The sequence below is a fragment of the Pezoporus flaviventris genome, unplaced genomic scaffold (genome assembly GCF_033815535.1).
Source record: "Pezoporus flaviventris isolate CSIRO_AGI_PZ_B2104156 unplaced genomic scaffold, CSIRO_AGI_Pfla_v1 ptg000067l, whole genome shotgun sequence".
NCBI classification, from domain to species: domain Eukaryota; kingdom Metazoa; phylum Chordata; class Aves; order Psittaciformes; family Psittacidae; genus Pezoporus; species Pezoporus flaviventris.
Window position 1 is genome coordinate 682,965 of NW_026892615.1, and position 20,813 is coordinate 703,777.

Sequence of the window (20,813 nt, forward strand, 5' to 3'; positions counted from 1 at the left end):
GTTACATGCATACAGAATATAGCTTGGAGGAATCCAGAATACTGTGCTAATAACAATGTCTCCAATACATCTTTAATGTAGACATTAATGTCATTTTATGTTAATAACATGCAAATTGATTATTAATGTATTTATTGAATGTTGACAGCTGGGTGACAGTCTTCACTAAATATGTTTTACTAATCAGTTAGCATTTAATTAATATTGAAATTCTCTCTAGGTTTAGTAAGACAGTGAACATTAATGAGTCCCCTCGGTTGCTGTGCTGCAGGAGGGCTGCAGTGCTGCTGGCAGTGCCCAGCCGTGCTTGCAGCTCTGCAGGGCCCCGAGCAGCACAAGGACACAGGGATATGTGCCCAGGAGGCAGACAGACGTCTCTGGGAGGTGTTAGTCTTGGGAGCCCCACATGCAGTATGGGGACAGCACAGGGGCAGTGGGCACAACATCCTGGGCAGCCCCTGTTTCCAGGCAGAGACCTACATAGGAAGCTGTTCTCTGCATGTTCTGCTTTGTTCCCGCAGCTCTGCACAGCAACACAGGGACTGCTCACATCCAGTGCCAGCAAGATGTTTCCACTGTCTGTCCCCTGCATGTTACCTTGGTGAGTTACCTGGAAGCTCTGTAGAGCCCTGTTCCCCATCAAACAGCTGCTTCCAGATGCTCTGGAGCAGTAACAGCAGCATGCTGTTCTCACCTGCAGTGAACATAACTGAGGGTCCTACTGCAGTTATGGCAAGGCACTGCACAACCCCCTGGCCAGCGGTGCAGAGGATTTCATAATGCTGAATTTAAAACACCAAACAGACCAATTCTTAGCTCTGTTTTCTCTTGCCTCCCAGTCATAAGCAGGGCAAGAGCCAGGCAGAGCCTTTGCCCCTGCCCCACACGCTTGCACCCACTGGCTGTGGCTCCTCTCGCCCATCAGAAGGCAGTCAGCAGCATCCCTGAGATGTCCATTGATTGCAAAAGCACTGGGGTCAGTGGCTGGGCAGATCCACCACAGAACTGCTGCAGAACTGTTAGCTCTAGGATCGATACTTTAGCCTTGTCTTGCTAATTGCTCATTGGTTGACATTCATGATCCCCTTCTGCTCCCTCCCTGTGTAAACTCTTTCCAGCTGGGAGCCAAGAAGTGAAAACGCTGAGCCCTTGTTCAGAAAGGTTGGACGAAGTGTTGGTGACATGGTTTAGTGTGAGGTATCCCTGCCTATGGCAGGGGAGTTGGAACTGGATGGTCTTAAGGTCCCTTCCAGCCCAAACTATTCTATGATTCTATGACCAAGCCAGGGGCTTTGGAGCTCCTTCCCTTTTGCTCTGTGGACAGCAGGTGCAGGGAAGATGCCTGAAGGGGTCCTTAGGCAGGGTGAGGAGCACAGAGCCCCAGCATGCAGCCAGATCAGGAGCTGGTTATTTACTTATTAGTTAGAATAACTTTGGTTTTGCTCAGTTACTGTTTGCTTCCCTCACCTAGGTTGCCTGATTCCCCTCCAGAGCAGAGGCAGGTACTTGCTGCAGCAGCCTCTGCCTTCCCTGAGTTGAATACACCGCTACTGCCGCAGGCGTGCATGTCAGATCACACCTACCATATTGGCTTCCTGTCCCCAGAACATCAGGTTTTTGCAGCTAATGTGTGCGGGGGGTGTCTCCTCCTGACAATCCCCACCCCCCGCAGCATCAGGCCTGTGCTGTTCGGGGTTTTGTTAAGCCGTTTAGTATTAATTGATTTTTTTTCCATTTTTTCTTTCTTTCCCTGGGCGGGTCAATAGCTGGATGCTCAAGAGCAGAGGATCTATCAACTGCAGACCAAGCAGAGGGAGAGGCAGGCAGAGCTGGAGCAGAAATGCAGCCGGACCCAGCAGCTCAGCCAGGACCTGAGGCCAGCCATCAGCTGCAGGAGGAAGCTCAGGAGCAGGTAGGAGAAGATGCCAGTCCACTCTAGCTTGGCAGCCCTGGCTGGGAAGGGAACTTCATTTAATGTATTCACAGCAGTAGTGATAATCTACTGTTCTGTTTACATGGCAGCATAAGGAAAGACTAAAGATGCAACAGTAGAGTGTCAACTCCCGGTGCGGAGGGGAAAGCCCAGGGAACTGGGAGACACCTACAGCTCTGCTGACTGTAAATGGGTGCTGGCATTGCCCTCGATTTGAGGGTGTGACTGCTGTAGTGCACAGATGTCCTGGATGTTGCTCCCACTGCTGACCACCTCGGAGAGAAGGGAACAGGGCAGCCGGCAGAGACAGTGCCGTGCAGGACAGCACTGTCCTCACTGGTGGTAGCAGTGACGTGTAGTGTGCCAGGAGACAAGCCTTGTTCAGCTCTGCTGCTGTGGATGAACTCCTCCACTCACTGCAGGACCTGCTGACAGTGAGGATGGGAGCACCCTCATGGCCCCACGGCCCTGGCCGGAGGCCTGTGGGGCAGCACATGTGTCAGCCCTCCCCGTGCCAGTCTCTGCCCCTGCCCTGCTACAGCTCCTTTCTCCCCACCCCTCTATTTCAAGCTGCCAGGAGTCAGAGTGTTTGCTCAGCATATTCCTTCTGCATGTGAATACCTGGCTTGGGAGAGTGTGCTGCTCCCCCATCTCCTCAGCCACAGGCTTGTCTGCCTGATGTCCACTCGGGCACCTGTAGTCATGAGCATGTATCAACCACAAGCTGTCATTCAGATCCGTGTGGCAGAGATGAAGAGAGCTGATCCTGGAAATCTGTGCAGCTACTGCTGCTGCACACTGCGGGATTACTTGCTTAACCTGCGTCTCTCCATGGTACCAACCTTGAATCTCTTTCAGCACCCCATAAGCCAGAAACATTATATCTGTTTCAACAACTTGATAGTTAAATATTCTCGGTGTTCTGGGAGACTAAACCAAGTACTCTTGATATTGGAGTATTGGGTACCAGCATGCTGGATAGCAGGAATGAGCTCAGAACAGCTGGTTTGTCTGAGGAGCATTTTAAGGGGGAGGGATGCCCTTATTATTCTAAGTGGAAGCATTTTATTTCACTTAATACAGTGATGGTGAATAGGTACATATGAATTCAAACATATATGAACAACATATGACTACAATGCCATGATTATGTTCATTGCATTTGAAGGAACATAATCAGATATTGTTCCATTTACTACCCAGTCCTCCATTGTTCTCTGCGTCTGTGCGTGGCTGAGCTGCTCGCTGCTCGCCTGCTCTGCAGCTGCCACTGGTGAAGCTGGATGTGGGAAGTTTGTGTCCCTTTGTCTGTGTTCATAGATGCCAGAGCACAAATGGATCTGCCAGTGTGTCAGCGGGTACCTGTGCTTTGTTCTACCTAGGTATATGTGTGACCATGTACTGATTTGTGCAAGGACACCATGGAAGGGGTGGAATCACACTTCTGTTTCATCTTATGGGTAGTCTTTCTCCCTTTGCATCCTTCCATCCATTGATACTGAGCTCAGCTCAGCCTAGCTGCTTGGTATTGGTTTGAAAGTGGCAGACAAACTAGCCCAGGTCTAAACTTTCTTTTACAAAACTCCCAATTAAAGTACTGAACATCAAGCCCTGTTACATCAAAATAAAACACTATTCTGGGTTAAAACGGTGTTCCACCTAGCTTTGTGTCTGGCAGCACCTATGCCCGTGCCTGGGAAAGAACTCTTTTCCCCTGGGAAAATGGGGGAAGCTTGTGATACTGCCCCAAGGTGCTCACTCACCCTCTGTGGTGAAAGGGCTTCCTGAGCCCAAGCAGGAGTCTTTGTGTTTAACAGCCCTGGAATAATTTTCATCCACAACTTGTCAAAACTATTTCTGTAACTCAGGTATTACCCATTTTCGGCAGTGTCTTGTAGCAGCAAGTTCCACTGCTTAACATACACGGGATGCAGAGCCACCTCCTCTTGTTTATTTTGAACCTGTCCCCTGACAATTTCCGTTGCTTTATTGGAAGAGACCATGAACAGTCATTCCTTAGTTACCTTCCCTGTGACACTTAGGGTTTTACAGACCTCTGTTGTGTTTCCTTTCCAAAGTCCTTCTTTCAGACAGAAAGAAACCTTTTTTCCTTTGTTTTCCTGAACCAGACACTGTTGCTGATAAATCTCTGGATCTGGGGGCTTTGGACTCCCATGACTGGCAGTCCCAGGATGCCTGTAGCAGGCTGAGCGTACCAGAAGCCCTCTGCAAGGAGCGTCAGATGTAATTTAGCACTGGGAGCATGAGTTATGGTCCTGCCCTTTAAGGAAAGGCTAGCAGCACAGCCCTGCCTGTCAGCTGAGTCCCCAACCTGATCATGAGCTCTCCTGGTGAATGAATCAGGATTTGGCATATCGTTGTTTAATACAGCCCCCATGCTAATGTCTTTTTGAAATGAAACTGAGAAAGCTGTTAACCTCAGTTAGCCAGCTGTCCTCACCGTGACCTGGATAAATCATAGTAGCAGGAGCTCCCAAGAACACCACTCTCACTGCTTTGGAACACAGAGCTGGAAGGGAAGTGCTGTGCTTCCAGCTTATGCCAGGAAGGCTTCTCTGCACCAGGGCTGTCCAGCAAAGGGACTGCTTTGTCCTCCTCCCAGTGACCCTGCTGGTGGCCCAGGCTGGGGTCCAGTCCTGAACACTCACAGAGGCTGGAGAGCCCACTGCAGCCTCCCTGCCCAGAGTACATCATGGCATTACACTGACTGTGGAGAAAGGCCACAGTGTGTCTGGGAGAGGAGAGGGTGGATTTCCCCAGTGACCCCAGGGACTGGCTCCTTCCACCACTCAGACATATCCAGCCTGGCTCAGGAGCACATACATGGTTTTCCATGTTCATTCCCTTCACCTGGAGGCTGGACTTTCTCTAGGGCCATCTTCTTCTTTTCCCACCACATCTCAAGGTAGCTAGCCTTGAGCTGCCTGCCTCTGTGGTAGGAAAGTGTGTAAAGAGGACAATTTGGTGGCTACTACAAGGAGATCTAGATCTCCTGGAGCACAGCTTTCTCCTCACAAACCTTTTTTTAACTCTGGTAGATGTTATCTTTATCACTTGATCTGTTCTCACAGGGCACGCTTAACTGCATTCCACCAGACAGGTTTTCTTTTGTTGTTTCTGATCTGGCCATTTTGTTGTTTTTTTTTCTCCTGCATGTCTAAGGAAAATCACACCACCAACTGCATGTAAGAAACTCCTGGAAAGGGAAACAAAGCCATCTGTTCTCCATGTCCATGAAGTCACACACAAGAATTAATGGGCATCGAGAAAGATTCAGGCCAGGAACATTTTTCTAATGGGGAAGAGAACAAAACACATGAACAGACTGCCAGGGGCCTGAGGATTCTGCATCACAACAGATCTTTTAAGGAGAGATAAACAAAAGACAGGGCACTTGTAGGTTCCCCTGTCTTAGAACTGCAATACTGGCTATCAACTGCTTGAGGTTCATGCCAGCCTTGCTCAATTCCTAAATCTATCCTTATTCATACTTTGGAACCCAGCTCTGCCTTCTTCAGAGCCCCACCACCATCCCCTTTAGTGTTCATGTGATACCAACATAACATGTCCTAGGCTGATTTCCTATCCTACCAAAGTGGCTGGACTAGAGTCTTGGAAGTGTGCTCGGATCCTATGGTGGTTCACCTGGTCCCAACTTTGTGCTTCAGCTGATGTCACATCTCCAGCTGTGCTGGCTGTGTTCCATGCTGGGTAGCAACATTGATTTGTAAAGCATTCTTCCACCTCACTGTTATGCCCCTGCAGGCTTGCTCACAGGAGAGACTTGCTGAGGCGTACACACTAACATTTTCCCATGTAAATACACCCTTAAGTGCCTTCCTTCAGCTCTGTTCTCAAGGAACAGGGTTCTCTGTTGTGAGTGCTGTGGGCTGGAGATCTCTGTATATGGAGAGACTCTCCCCTTCTAGCCCTCCACAGGTAAGTGTAGCTGCCTAATCCCTCACATTGAAGCCTTAGCGCTCACCTGAACATACTGGGCTGCTGACTTGGTGCTCCTCCGCACGCCCCAGAGGAACCTGTTCTCTGGGATGCTTCTGGGCGAAAACACACTCCATAGGGTGAGCAGAGGGCGCAGTGCAGCTGGCTGAGAACCCAGCCCAGGGCAGACAGGGATCAGCAACAGTGCAGCAGTGAGGGACACAAGTGCAGAGCTGACAGCCCCTGAACTGCTCCCTTCAGCAACTCATCCAGCAACTTGCTTGCTAAACCGCACCCAGGAACTGGCATGTGCAAAGAAAGCTGGATTTTGCCCCTTTTACCACCTACTTATCTAGTCAAAAGTTACCCAAAAGCCACAACACATGCTTTGACGTATGCTAAAGAGAGCAAGCAGAGCCTGGAGGATGTCAGTGGGTGATGAAGGCTCTGATACTACCATCTGTATGACATGTGCTGCTGTGCCTTAGGCTTTGGCCTGAGCATTGCAGTTCCACCACTGGTGGTAAACAGAAGATTAGGAAAAGATGGGAATGTAGATTTGCTATCAGAACTTTTGGATTCAATTTCCATTCTCAGTAGAATAGCTGTGTGCAGTTTCTTACATGTGCTGCTTTGCAAATCAGTTGTGCAGGAATGGCAATCAGTCAGGCTGCCTGGAGAGTAAGGTCAGCTTGATGCCATGTAGTCTTGCTGTGCAAGACCTGGCCCAGGCCACATGGAAGTCAGGGCCTGACTGATGGAAAGGTCTCACCTCTGCTCCTTGATGGCTATAGGAGTCCACTGCCCTTTGTCTACCTCCTACTGCTTGTGTGCAGCCATGGAACTTCAGTAGCTGGTGAGGTAGAACTGCCTGGATATCAGTGGTGGGTCTATCTGCTTGCTTTTCAGTAACCAACAAAGGGGCAGATGTGTGCTGCCAACCACAGAGCCTCACAGCTGTCTGACACATAGCAACCATGTTAATATGAAGCAGCACCCACTTGGGTTATGGGTCCTCATGGGGAGGGTGGAACATGCACAGACATATACTACAGACCGCATAGCAGGATGCAGACCAGCTCATACAGACATTCCAGCACCACTAGCAGGTAGACAGGGCCAGAAACACACAGCCATGACAGCCAGAGGGAATTACGAGTGAAGGTGAACGGTGTTATTTGTGTAGGAACCCCACCGGGGGCCTGAGTCTGAGAGCCAGGTCTACAACACTGGCGTTACAGAGGGAATAAAGAAAATAATAGAGCGTTGACTAGAATGGTCTGCAAGGCTGATTTCTCTCCATGCAGCCTCTGAAGGAGCAGCCTTTGGGGCTGTGGAGAAATAGGGAGCCTCCAGGCTGTGAGGCTAATGCAGAGCCACGGCTGTTTGTATAGCTGCAGAGCCTTTAAGAGAGACTTGGGAAAACTAGCTTGGATTCCAATGAATATTTACAATTACACTGCTCCAAAGCCGAATCCAATCACAGCACTGTGGTATGCAGGCTTTGTGCATCAAAAGAAAATGAGAGGAAAGCAGGAAAGATGGAGTTGCCTTTGGAGAGACTTATAAACACGGATCTCTCTGCTTGTGGCAGAACTAAAATGCTTTATTTCTGGTAGGAGCAATTTATTCTTCAGGCATTTTGCCTGATATTAGAAAGTCCCTGGCTGGTTTTGAAGTGAGAGTCTTCAGTAGACAGTCCTTAATTTAGAATGAAAGAAAGGAATGGAAAGTGTTGTAGTCTGTAATTCTGATATTGTACTAACAAACTCCAGAAATAGGGGAGCATTTCCAACTAGAGCAGGGGCCCCCTTCACTCACTGCATTGTCAGATACCATGTGGAAACAGGCTGGGCAGAGCTACCCTTTTTACAAGCATGCTTCTAGTATGATATTTGGCTGTTTACCATGCTCTGCCACTAAACAGGATGCTGTAATAGGGAAAGAAAAGGGAAATGCTGAAAATTCATTGCAGCTCACTATTGGCCTCTCCTTTTTTTGCAGTGGAGGGTATACAAAAATAATGGTGATGGGGAATCACTGCATGATGAAAAGATGGAGGATTTGTGACTACCATACCACTGCAGAGAGCTGTGTGCAGCAGAATAGGACGTGTTGACAAAGCAGAGGCACTGCTTGCAGTGACAACAGGAACAGCACCAAGCAGCACCTGGTGTCATGGCCTGCCCATGCTTCCCACTGAGCACCCTTTCTACACAGTGCCACAGAAAATTATCTTGGATTCTCTCACTTGTATTCCTTGTGTTGGTATTTGGGAGAGCTGTAGGAATGGGCTTGGCTAAAGGGGTGCCCTTCTGGAAGCTTTAAGAAGACCTACAATGTGTCCCATCAGTTCCATCTCTTGGGAGCTTTTGTGGAACTCTTGGGAACTTTTCTGTGGACTCACTGCTGCAGTAGTGGAAGAAGTCAGGTATGAGAAGGGGCAAAAGCACAGGGCAGGCTGGGGACAACACGGATCACATAACCAACCGTTACTTCTTCCTCCAACACAGCATGCATAGGACATCAGTCAGCAGAGCTGCCAACGCATGGCTGCAACCCCAAATGCTGCCTGCTCCTCTAACATACAGGGGCTGTGAATAATGTGTAGCCTTGGTGTGGTCCTATAGCACCAAAACACCACTGCTCTGAATTAACTACAAATATATAAGGTATATCCTTGCATTACACCATGCAGACATTCCCTGGCACCATGGCAGGATGCGTGCAAATAGTTTGAGAGAAGCCAGGTTAGGATTTACAGTGCAAGAGCATGCAGTAACTTGGACACGGTGTGCACTTACAAGCATACCTGACCTGGGAAAGCAACATCTGAAAGGCCAGCCTCTGCCATCCCCAAGGACACAGCAGGCAACATGTCTCCACCTGGAACAGAGGGCAGCATGTTGCTGTTCTCGGATTGTGCTAATCCCTTTGTGTGTTTTGAAGATGCCGTTTCCTGGTGCATTTCACCTTGTGGCTGCACAGATCCCTTCTGCTGGATGGCAATCTTAAAGGATGCTGATGGGAAATCCCAGGAAGCTGGTCTCTGATCTGAGTCACACCGCTGGTGCAGGGAAGCGCTCTGTCACATGCAGGCGTAGCACAGGTTGTTCCCTGCAGCTTCGCATGTACCGAAGTCGATAGCCCTCAGCAGGAACTTGCATTCAGTATTACACTAAGAGGCTTAAAACTGACTATGAAGTTCCAGTAGAGCTGCAAAAAAACCTGATTTCAGTTTGTCCACTGGTAGCTTGCTCCAGACAGAGACAGTGCAATCTGGTGATTGACTCTTGGAATCTGACTAGTCCATCTATGCTGGTGTATTTGGAATCATGTTGTGTAATATGAAAAGCAGTCGTTCATTTCATTTATTTGAAGTTGCCTTGCAGAAATGGCAGCTGCCCAGACAAACACCACATGAAGATGAAAACGTGATAGAGAGCCCAGGACTCTGTAGCAGAAATAATTGTGCAGTTTTTCACCCACCAGGATGCCACTGTGATCCGTCTTGTTCTCTGTAGCTTATTGCAGATTCTTATACTAGCTCCTGATAGACACCAATTGCTGTAGCCAAAACCAGCGTTCCAGTTGACCAAAGGAGGAGTGGCATGCTTGCACAAACCTGCTGGAAAACTATGCCAATAGTTGCTAGTGTTAGAAGCAGGTTAAGGCTTAAAGCCACAAATGATGTTGGAGCAGGCCTTGGCATAACAGTCTACAGAAGCCACCAGCCCAGGAGCTGCAGTGGCTGTGAGGGTCTCCTCTGGCCAGTACTGTGTATCTCCTCTTTCATTTGGCTGGAGCATAACTGAGTTTCCTGAGCTCAGTGGGGCTGAAAGGCAAGCTTGGAGGAACAAGTCAGCTGGAGTCACAGCTGAGGCCGATAGCAGGCAAAGCCCACGGTTACCTCAGAAGTCCCAGCTGAGCCACCCAAGGAGGATGCAGGGGGCCCACATCACTGTGTGCCTGTACAGCTCTGCCCATGCTTTCAGCACTCAGTCTCCTCCCTCACCACCAGCCTCCCATGCTGTGTATGATATGGGTGAGTGCTCTTCAGAACAGGTCCTGTGTCTTCTCTTTCTAAGCCCTACACGGCGCTCTCCTATTTCCACAGCAGAGCTGTGCAGTGAGACTCACGCTGGCTGGGAGAGTTGATCAGGCTGTGTGCCCACATGGCTCTGAAAAGGCAAGAACCCTCACTCATGTGGTGAGGTACAAGCGAGTGGGGAAAGGGCTGAAGGTGCTATCTCAGCTGTAGAGCCCAGAGAGCAAGCAATGCTACTCCAGATGGATGAAGAGCTGCCCCAACAGCCAGAGCCATCTCTACAGGACTGGGGGATCCTGGGCTGTGAACAGTGCAATGTAGAAGGCAGTGCTTGGTGGGTGCCTGTCCACCACAGCAAGCACTTGAAGTCTGTGAAAGCATGGTCTCTCCTGCTCACTGGAGGCCTGCAGCACTTGCCTCAGGTAGGATCCCATGTTCCAGACTCACTGGGCTGAGCAGGAGCCTGTGTATGTCTGATGTGGAGCAGCTGACTTTCAGCTGGGGCCGTAGTGCCTCACATCACTTATCCAAGTCCCCTCAGCTACCTGGGCAGCCCTGAAGGCCCCAGGGACCTTTGCACTCTACAAGCCACAGCCAGGCACCAATGCCCTGAGCTAGCACCACCACATAGGTGCTCCCTGACTCGCAGGGGTACAAGTGCCCTCAACCCAGTAAGAACAAAGTGCAGGTTGCTGCACTGATGTTGGCTGCTGACACAGCAGCAAACTGCTGGACACCCTGGAACCCCATCACAGAGGGGACTGGGATACAAGCTTCTGCTGCTGTCACTGCCAGCTAAGAGAGTGTTGTTCAGGAGGGGGTGGTCTATGAAGGCTCACCTGCATCCTGGAACTGCGTGCAGAAGGGCAGTTGCTGACTCACCACTGTGAATTTTTAAGCAAGGCTTTTTGGACACAGCTCTTTAAAGAAGGAGAACAGACTTGCACAGACAGGGCAGGATCACCCCCTGCAAAGGAGCCTTGAGCAGTGAAGGGAAGAAAACTCTGCGATCAGCTGAAGACTGTCTAGTGAACCGTCTCATCTCTGCCACTCTCATCTCTGCCAGTTGCCAAGAACGGCTCTCTCAGTCAGTTTAAAGAGGGGACGCAGATACCACAGGGCTGCCCAAACTCCTCTGCGAGCCTCCAGGGATCCACAGCTCAGGCTTCAGAAGCAAGTGGGATCTTGGATTTAGTTGAGGTAAGTGGATTTTTTTCTCCCATTAAAGTGTTTAATTTCTTTCTGAATGTATACAAACTTTGGGAACTCTCCATATCCTATGTGAAGCACCAGAAAAAAAAAAAGAACTAGTTTTTGGTTTGTAGTTGTTACCTGTTAATTTATGGGCTGCTGCTGCTTCTTATATTGAAGGGACAGTGAGAAATCATACTGCAGACAACCTCTGTATGGCAAACTTGATTTTATAATCCTCTTCAGTCACTTCTTCTCCAGGCTGAAGAGACTATCTACTTTTTGCTCACATGGAAAATATTCTTTGTATTTAATCATCCTTGTTGCTCTTCTCTGAAATGCTTCCAACTCTTTTTCTTGGGAGGCAGAACAGGGCTGCATATGGTAATCACAGGGCAACTTCCACTGTGGATCTGTTCAGTGGCATAACTATGATATGGTCCCCATTATTTTCCTAATGATTCTTAACAGTTTGCCTTTTGTGCTGCTTCTAGGCACTGAGCAAACATTTCCATAGAACCATCTCTATCTGGCTTTATCTAGCCTAGCCCCAAGCCCTCACTCCTGAGGAGGGAACAGAGCTACAGCAGCTGGGACTGCAAGGGAAATCTTGTAAGAAAGTGCAAACATCCCAGAACTCCAGCAGGATAAAGACCATCTGGCTGTGCACTGCACCTTCACCACAGGGACAGCTGCTAAACATCTGAAACCAAGGAACACTGAGTTCGGATGATCCTAACACCACTGCAGCCCTGACCTCTTCCAGGCACGTCTGCCCTCAAGCATCAGCCTTGCCTGAAGCTGCCAACACTGTCGGAATTGCTCAAGAACCTGCTCCTTGCTGAAGCCAAACTCAGGGTCCGTCCCAGCAGAACCACTAGGAACAGCCCATGTCTGCCCTGCACGTGGAGCATCTCCAAGCAAAACACCCATGCCCATGGAACTCAGGCACCCTTTTAACCTTATGCAAGGATTCCTTCCAAGATCCCCATTCACTTCACAGCAAGCACAAAGGCTGATGCCATACATGCTACAGGACTGGCACACAGATAACGCATGTTCTTAGTCCTTCTTTGCATTTTTTTCCTGTAAATTCAGAGTGAGCAGGCAGGGACCACGCAGGGACCATGCAGTCTGACCTTCTGCACCTGCAGTCAAGAAAATTTCACCATGTCATTAGCTAACTCAGTAACTTGTTTGACAAAAGCAGCTTCTGCAGGCGCTCAGTGGGGCTTGAAGACATCAAGAGATGGCAAATGCTCTGCTTCCTCCCTTGGCAGTCAGTCCATTTGCATCACGCCTACTGGTTTTTTTCCCTCTGGTTATTGCTGTGCCACTGGAGCTAATGAAGCTTTCTATGCTTTATCTTTTCTGTATCTTAAAATATTCCTTCCTTTTTGGTCAAAGACTGAAGATTAACTGTAAGGAAAGGAAGGGCATGAGGATGTTCTCTTTCTGCCTTCATTTTTGCGTTCCTGTGCCCACCCTCTCCAACGGGGTTCTCCCTGTGATCCCCACTGCAGGAGTGTTTTTCCACCTACCCAGCTCTCTCTGGTTTCTCTCTGTTTTCTGCCTCCACGTTTTCCCCTTTTCCCACCTGCTGCTGCATGGCACTGGTTTGGGAGAAGGCCCCCTGAGCCGATGCTGGTGTACCTGTCTGGGTGCACCATCCATCTCCTAGCAGCTTAGTAGCTGTAACTGAAGGAACAGTGCCCAGACCTGAGCAGCACTGCTTTTCCTTCGCTCATTCCTTCCTTCTTGCAGCAGGATTTCTGCTTTCTGATTTGTGGCTCAAGGTTCCTTACAGAAACGTGGCAGATCCTGCACAGCTTATGCGTGGTCTTAACCCTCAGACATGAAACCAAGAGACAGCTTGTGGTAGCAGTGGTGGTGATGGTTGCCACGATGAAGTAAGTACAGGACAGTACTGAGCAAGGCACTGCCAGCGCGTGGCACTGAGGTGGAGGCAGCTCCAGCAGACTGGTGCCCTTCATGGTTGCCCTGGTGTCTACCCATGCATTCCCCTTACCCCAGCCAGAGGTGCTGAACAGCCAGGGCTGGAGGACAGGGGAGACACAGACTCCATGCTCCCACTGACCACAGCTCCTCTCCCACCAGCAGCACCAGGCATGGATGAGCCAAGGGGTCTGGTGCTTTAGCAATGGGGCTGTCAAGGGCTGGCTTCTGCATGACCGGGCTGCGTGGCCCCCACACACACCACCAATCACTTCAGCACCTCCTGTGTACAAGGGAAGGTGCGGAGTGCCAAAGGGACAAGAGAGGCACAGAGCACTTCTGCCTGTGCCAGCAATTGGCTGGGGCTCTCAGCCTGGGTTGGAAATGCAGCAGGGCAGGTTCCGACCGAGCTTTGCCACTGTAGCTGTTTCCCCCTCCTCTGTGTTTACACAACCATTTATTCGTTTCTCCCTTCTCTGGAGGGAACCCTCACCAAGAGCCGCAATGTTTTTTTAATAGGTATTTTTCAGGGGGCTGGCTGGGTCCCTGGAAAAGATAATGAGATCATTTTCACTGCAGAATGCAAAGCTATGCGAGGCTTTCCTGTTATTTCTCCTCTGTAGACTCTTGACCGTGCTTCTGGTAATTTATGCCTGTTGATGTTCCTCCCCACCCAAACACAGAGTGCCCCACACGGTGCCCGGTGCGATGAGACCAAAGCCACCAGCGTCCTGCCTGCACCCGGAACTGGGAATCACCGCTGAGACTGCACAGAAATAACCTTTAAGGCCATTAAAATTCCACGAACGCAAACACTGTTCCCGTCCTCCCTCTCTCGGATCCAGCGGCTCCGCAGGGGGGGCACCGACCCAATGTCCCCCCGCCCGGGGCTCGGGGTCCCGCGCAGCGCTCCCCGCACCCTCCACAGCCCGCCCGGGGCTCCGCCGCCAGGGCTGGCACCGCCGGGGAAACGGCGCGTCCGGGAGAAACCCGGGAAGGGCCCCGGTGCAACGGGCGGGTGGGGCAGCGCCCGCGGCACGCGGAGGCCTCGGGCCCGGCTCGGAGCGGAGCGCGGAGCGCGGAGCACGGAGCGCGGAGCACGGAGCGCGGAGCACGCAGCGGCTCCGGGCAGCGCGGCAGCACCGCGGCCCCGGCAGAACAAAGGTCCGGGACCGGCGCCAGCAGCCACCGCAGCGCGGAGCGACAGCGACCCCTGCCGAGCGGTCACGGCACCCACGAGCTTCCGCCGCACGGAGCGAGCCTGCTGCACCGAGCTCCGGGCGCGCAGGGCGGCCCAGCGCGGAGCCCGCTGCGGGCGGCGGTAGAACAGAGGCCGAAGGGGGCTGAGGTGCCGAGAAGGAATGTGGGTCCGAACAGGGGCGGGAGGCCAACAAGAACCGGGGGGCTGAGGCCGTGGGACACCAAAAAGGGGTGTGAGGGAGGCACAGCAGAACACAGAGGATGAAAATGCGCAGGAGGCTGAAAATGGAAGGGAGGCCAACGTGAAGGAAGAGACTGAAGAGGGGCAGGAGGCCAAATAGCAGTGGAAGGCCAACGAGAACATAAGAGGCCAAGACGGAGTGAGAGGCCAACAGGAAAGTAGAGCCTGAAAATGGGTAGGAAGGTTAGAAAGGGATGGGAGGCCAGGAGCAAAGCAGAGGCTGATGCCAAGAAGATTGTGAAGGCTGAAAAGGTGTGGGAGGGAGGCCCACATGGGCTGGGTGGCCAACAAGAAAAGAAGAGGCTGAACAAGGTTGGACGGCCAAAAAGGGGTGGGAAGACAACAAGTAAGCAGAGGCTAGAAACATGTTGGAGGGCTAACACATGGGAGGCCAAAAGAAGACATTAAATGGTGAAATTGGTTGGAAGTCCAACAGAAAAGTAAACTGAAAATCTGGGAGGCCAAATAGCTGTGGGAGGCCAACAGCAAAGTAGAGGCTGAAAATGGGTACAAGACCAAAGAAGAGTGGGAGACCAACAAGAAAGAGGTTGAAAAGGGTGAAAGACCTGACAAAAGCATGGAAAGCCACCAAGAAAGCAGAGACCAAAAAGCAATGGGAGGTCAGCAAGAAAGTAGGGGCTGAAAATGAGTGCAAGTCCAAAAAGGAGAGGAGGCCAAAAAGAAAGTATTAGCTGAAAACAGGTTCATACAAGAGTGGGAGGCCAAAAAGAGCTTGGAGACACAAAAGGGGTGGCAACCTGAATAGAGGTCAGAGGCCCAACAGTGGTATGAGGCCAAAATGGGGTTGAAGGCCAAGAAGAAATAGCTGCTGGAAAAGGGTGTGAGGCTGGAGAAGAGTGAGACACCAAAAACTGTTGAAAGACCAGCAAGAATGGAGAGAATGAAGAGGGGTGGGTGGCAGAAAAGTTGTGAGAGGCTAACAAAATGAAGTAGAAGCTGAAAGCACTGGCAGGCTGAAATGGGGTTCAAGGCCAAAAAGAAGGAAGGTCGACAAGAAAGTAAAGGCTAAAAAGCAGTGGAATTCCAAAGATGGTTGGAGGACTAAATGGGATGGAAGGCTGGCATGCAGTCAGAGGCTTTGAAGGGGCAGAAGGCTGAACAAGCCAAAATGAGATAGGAGGCTGAACCAAGATGGGACGCCAAAAGGTGGGTGGAGGCTGATGTGATACTTGAGATCAAATAGGGGTGGAGCCAGAACCATGGCTGGATGCTAAAAGTGTATTTGGAGACCAGAAATATGTGAAAGGCAGAAAAATAGAGCACAAAAATAGAGCCCAAATATGACACAAACATGTCTTTGGTCCCCTCAGCACACATAACCACAGGTCACCTGTGACACTGGAACAGCTCCTCTGAGAAGGACCAAAACCTGAATAAAGCTTCCAGCCCAGGCTGTCTTTCAGCTTGCCCAGAGCCTGGGTCACCCCTAGAGCGCAAGCCCAGTGACAAGCACAGGGATGGGGGGGTCTGTCTCAATGTACCAGTGGATACCCAGCACATCTCCCACCCCACCAGAATTAATGTCTGCTTTGGCATTGGAGACTGGTGAGCAGAGGTGGAAACACACTGTCCAAACTTCTCTTTCAGTGGCCACTCATGGCACGTCTGCAGCAGTCCCATTTACTCTGCTAAGAGGTAACTACTAATTCATATGGGGTTTTTTCCAGTTTGTTTAGCTTGTTTCCTCTTGCAGTCATCAGAGATGCACTTTCCTCCACTAGATCCAAGAGGGTTCTGTTATCAACTCTGTTGTCCACAAAACCACTCACATATCCACATGTGAGCAAATTATCCATTGTTCTCCCTCACCAAACACTGCGTTCAGCATCCCTGGAGTCCTGCAGGCTGAGGCAGTGCCTGTGACTGCTCCTGGAGCCCTTCCCAGAGCTCCAGCAGCCCCCACACCCTGAACATCATGCCACCCCCAAGAGCCCACAGCCCCTCAATGAGCCAACTCAGCCATACTGTTGCCTCATCAGCCTCAGCTGCCTCTGAGCACCCACAAGCCGTGATCAGTCTCCAAGAGCACAGCAGCTTCCACCCTGCCTGTGATCCTGAACAAGTCACTGTGCTGCTGGGAGCAGGATTTTACATTTTGCACTGACCTGGTATCATCTGCCTATTCCTGTCACACCACAACACCCAGAACTCTGAAGTGGCGGGACGCCTCCTTTGTTGTCCCCTCATCCCTGCATGCAGGAGCATGTCATTAATTATTTGATCAGTCTTGTCTTTGTTTTCTTTCATTTGTTAGGTAAAAACACTACCATCTGCTTTGATACAGGTCCCTTGCATTTGCGGAAGTTCACCATTCCCTGTGCTTCCAGGAGGTTGCTCAAGTTTAAAGTGATCCCATCTGGGCTTTACTCCAAACTGATTCTTCCTTTCCATTTGCTCAGCTGCAGTATATTGGGCACGGGTACAGGGACCCTGCAGTCCAGAAACCCATGTGGGGACAGTGAGGCAGTGTTTGGGGTGGGGGGAAGCGGGCACAAATGTGCAGGGTCTATCCCACATTTGGTGGGAAGGCAGAAGTTCCTTATGTTAAAAGGTGCTTCTACCTTTTAGCATTGCCCCCAAAATCACCAAAGACCATTCCATCAGTGGGGTTGACCCACTCTGGTGCCAGTAAATATATCTGATCAAAACCAGACAGGATTCTGGGGGTGTGATTATTTGCATACACATCAAATACTGAAATATAACTAAACTGACTCTCAGTGGCTCCACAGCTGTGGCATTCCCTCTTTTCTGCAGAGGGGACAGTGAAGAATGGGCTATTGGAGAAAGACAGGTTAAAATGCAGTTTAAAAAGAGAAGGCTCCTTTTAAAGTACCACCCAAAACTCTCAGGTGTGTTAAGAAGTTGGACCTCAGGACATGAGCGCTGCACATATCTAGACAGCATGAGATAAGAAAGCAAACAAAGCAAGGATTTAAGATCTGCCCTGCCCAGGGGATTTTCCTGTTTCCTGTGTGCAAAATCATGGCCATTGCCTTCTAAAAACTGGCCATTTAGGCTGGCTTCTAGGAAATAACATGCAGCCACAGATACGGCTAGCGTCGGTGGGAGCAGCAGAACTCAGAAGCAGAATGAGGAGCAGCACTCAGAGCCCCTCCACCAGCAGTGAGCTGCTGTCGGGTCCACGCAGGGGGACAAGGTGACATTTGCTGCAGGGGCACATTCCCAGGTCACTGCAGGTGATTCCTGTTGGCAGCTATCACAGGCAGGATACTCTGACCTGCGCTTTGTTGGCTGTCGGTGAATGCTGGCAAACTGCCCCTTGTGTGCACCATGGCTGGCGCTGCACCATGGCCGTGCTGCAGCCGGGCTGGGCGTTCGGCTGCACAGCTGCCCCTTCCTGCGTCCAACACACTGCTGGTACGTGCAAATGTGATGGCTGCTGCTGCACAAGCTGCTTATGCATTCACATGGTTACAAGCGAGACCTTAACTTATCTGTGCTTCGGCTTCCCTGCGCAAAATGGGGATGATAATAACACTTGCTCATTTTGCAGAAGGGCTCTGCAGTTCAGTTCATGAATATCAAGTAGTTTGAGATCCTCTGATGGAAGGTGCTAGAGATGGACAAAGGGCCACTAATGGCACAAAGCTGACTAAGTCCCGAGCAGTAGTCGCACCCAGTGGCACTGTGTTTGCTAATCCAAGTGTGTAATCAGCGTATACAGAGGCGACATGTTGGTTCAGGCTGTGTAATACACAACTTCAAAGCACTCTCCCAACGTGAGCTCCTGCTTCCCGAGAGGGGCAGTCGTTGGCTCTGCACAGTGTCTGTGCACAGTGTCTGCAGCCACAAAGGGCTGTCAATGCGCACATGAACGTGGAGAGCTGCCTGGCAGCAAGAGCACAGGATGGGTGTTTGTCTAAATACAGACACGGTGCTGCTCCCTGGAACAGAAAACATCTACATGTCCCTCCTCCCTCCCCACCTCTGGCTGTCAGCTCTTCCAAATGAAGTCCCAGCTTTGTTTTCCTGATTTCCATTTTGTATCCTAAAATATTCACTCCAAGTTCCGCTTGACAGACATCCCTAATCTAATCTCCATGTCTGCTTTCTAATTTTCGCAGTCAGGATAAAACAAATTGGCTGGCGTTAATTGCCTGTGCAGCGGCCTGGAGCTTTGAGCCGTGATTTACGAGCTCGGAGCAGGCGCTCTGCAACACATTTTTCTTAATTTATTTTTAATGAGTCTCTCAATTAATTTTCTTGGAAACATCTTAATGATGTTAGAGGCGGGTGTTAATGAGGTTTGTACCAGTGCTTCATTTTGCATATTTTCAAGTACTGAATGGCATCCCAAACCAGCACCTAGTCCTAAACCAGAGAAAAGGCTGGAGAAAGGTCTCCTGCTCAGCTAACACTGCTCTCTCGGGCTAGGCTTTCAGGCTGCATTGGGTGGTGGGTGATTTAGAACATTGAGATGAAGCCGGCCGAGCTCACAGGGACAGGGTGACCTCAGGAGGCGCAAGGGGTTGCGCTGGGGCACGGCTCGTGGCCGGATGCTTCCTAACAGATGGGATCAGGGCCTGGGTTCTGTGCCTGTCCTCAGCTCCTGGGCTTGGCTCCGTCCCGCCATGCCCCATAACTGGGCACCCCGTTGTGTCTCCCCAGCCAGATACGGTGGGAGGCAGCACCCTGGGTCATGGGGCCTGCTGGGGCATGGGGCCAGGCCACCTGGGGCTGTGGGTGCTCGGGGTGTCTCTGCGGCTTGCAGGGTCCCCAGTCATTGCTAGTGCATGTGCGGGTGAGAGGTAGCAGCTGATTGCCTTTGTTTTCTCTCAGCATGTCAGTCTTCATTAAACCAGAGGGGAATGAAAAAGGATTCACTTTTGTCCCAGCCAGAATGTGGCAGCTGTTTAATTTCAATTAACGTGGTACTGAAAAGAATAACATTACTGCAGTAATTAAAGTGAGACAGCTCCCACCCCAGCCCTGTGCAGTGCTGCTCAGCAGAGTCCGGTTTGACTTCCCATCCTCCCAGCACTAGGCGAGCACCAGCAGGCAGCTGTGGGTCCGGGCCGTGGGGCTGCCCCACAGGCTCACAAGGAGCTGGAGTAGGGCTGAGCACTCCCCACCAGCCCCAGGGCAGCAGGATCAGCAGCACATCAGCTGCAGCAAGTGAGAAAGCCACATAAGCAGTGGCTGCAAGTGGATCAAGGTGCTGCTGGCTGCATGTGGGTGCGCTCTGCTGCAGGACGACAGCGCAATGCCAAGCTGTGCTGAGCTGTGCTGAGCTGTGAGCCATGTGCCGGGCAGAACTGTGCCAGGTGAGCGGTTGGAGCTGCTCAGAGCTCAGTCCCAGCATGGGTGTGACATGTGGGGTGCTGCCAGGGGAGGGCAACCAGCTTTAACTAAAGCAGCAATGGCGCTGTGACCAAGGCAGAGGGTGGCACCATGGGGGTTCCGTGTCCTGGCTGCCCCTGCCTGAAGAGCACTGAAACCCACAGAGAACACCCCAGTTCCCCTGCACTGGCAGAAGTTGGGACTAAACTCAGTAGCATTGCGCACGGCGCGGTTTAGGTGGCTCTGCTTGCGGGACTGTTGGTGCTGCATCTGTCCCACTGCCTGTGGCTGCAACCCGCCGGTGCAGCGGATTGTCATGGCAACTGATGGTTCCTGAGACTGTACATCTGTGTTCACCTCCTGGGCCCAGGCTGGCCTTGGAGATTCCCGTTAGAAAGCTTACCTGTGAAACTGCACGAGCACCAGGGAGCGGCAACGGCACCGGGAGCTCCAGGGTGCAGGCAGAGCCAGCGGCTGGTGTGTGCCCCAGGCACCCCTGTGCAGCCACACTCAAGGTGGTGCTGGCAGCCAGTGGCACCAGCGCTGCCACCCGCGTGTCGTGTGGCCCTCACAGTGCAGGCAGAGCAGCCACCCTGTGCCCGGAGCAGATGAGCCATGAGGGCGCTGACCGGGGTGCAAGGCTCCCCCAAACTCAGCACCGCATACCCCATTGCACCAGCCAGCAAAACCATCCATTGTGCCTCTACGGACTGGACTTCACACACCTGCACTGCTGCACCCATCTACACTGAGCTAGCACTGCCTTTCCCTGTCTGGCCACCATCGCACATGGTCCTTTGGCAGGTCAGTGAATTGCTCCCCAGCTCCCACTTGCTACAGGGTGCCCCTCAGATAGAGCAGGTCTCCTGTGCCCCGGGAACTGGCTGGAAGTTACTGCCTGCCAAGACAGGCACACATACCTCCTGCCAGGATCTGTGCACCATTCTCCTAGAAGCCCT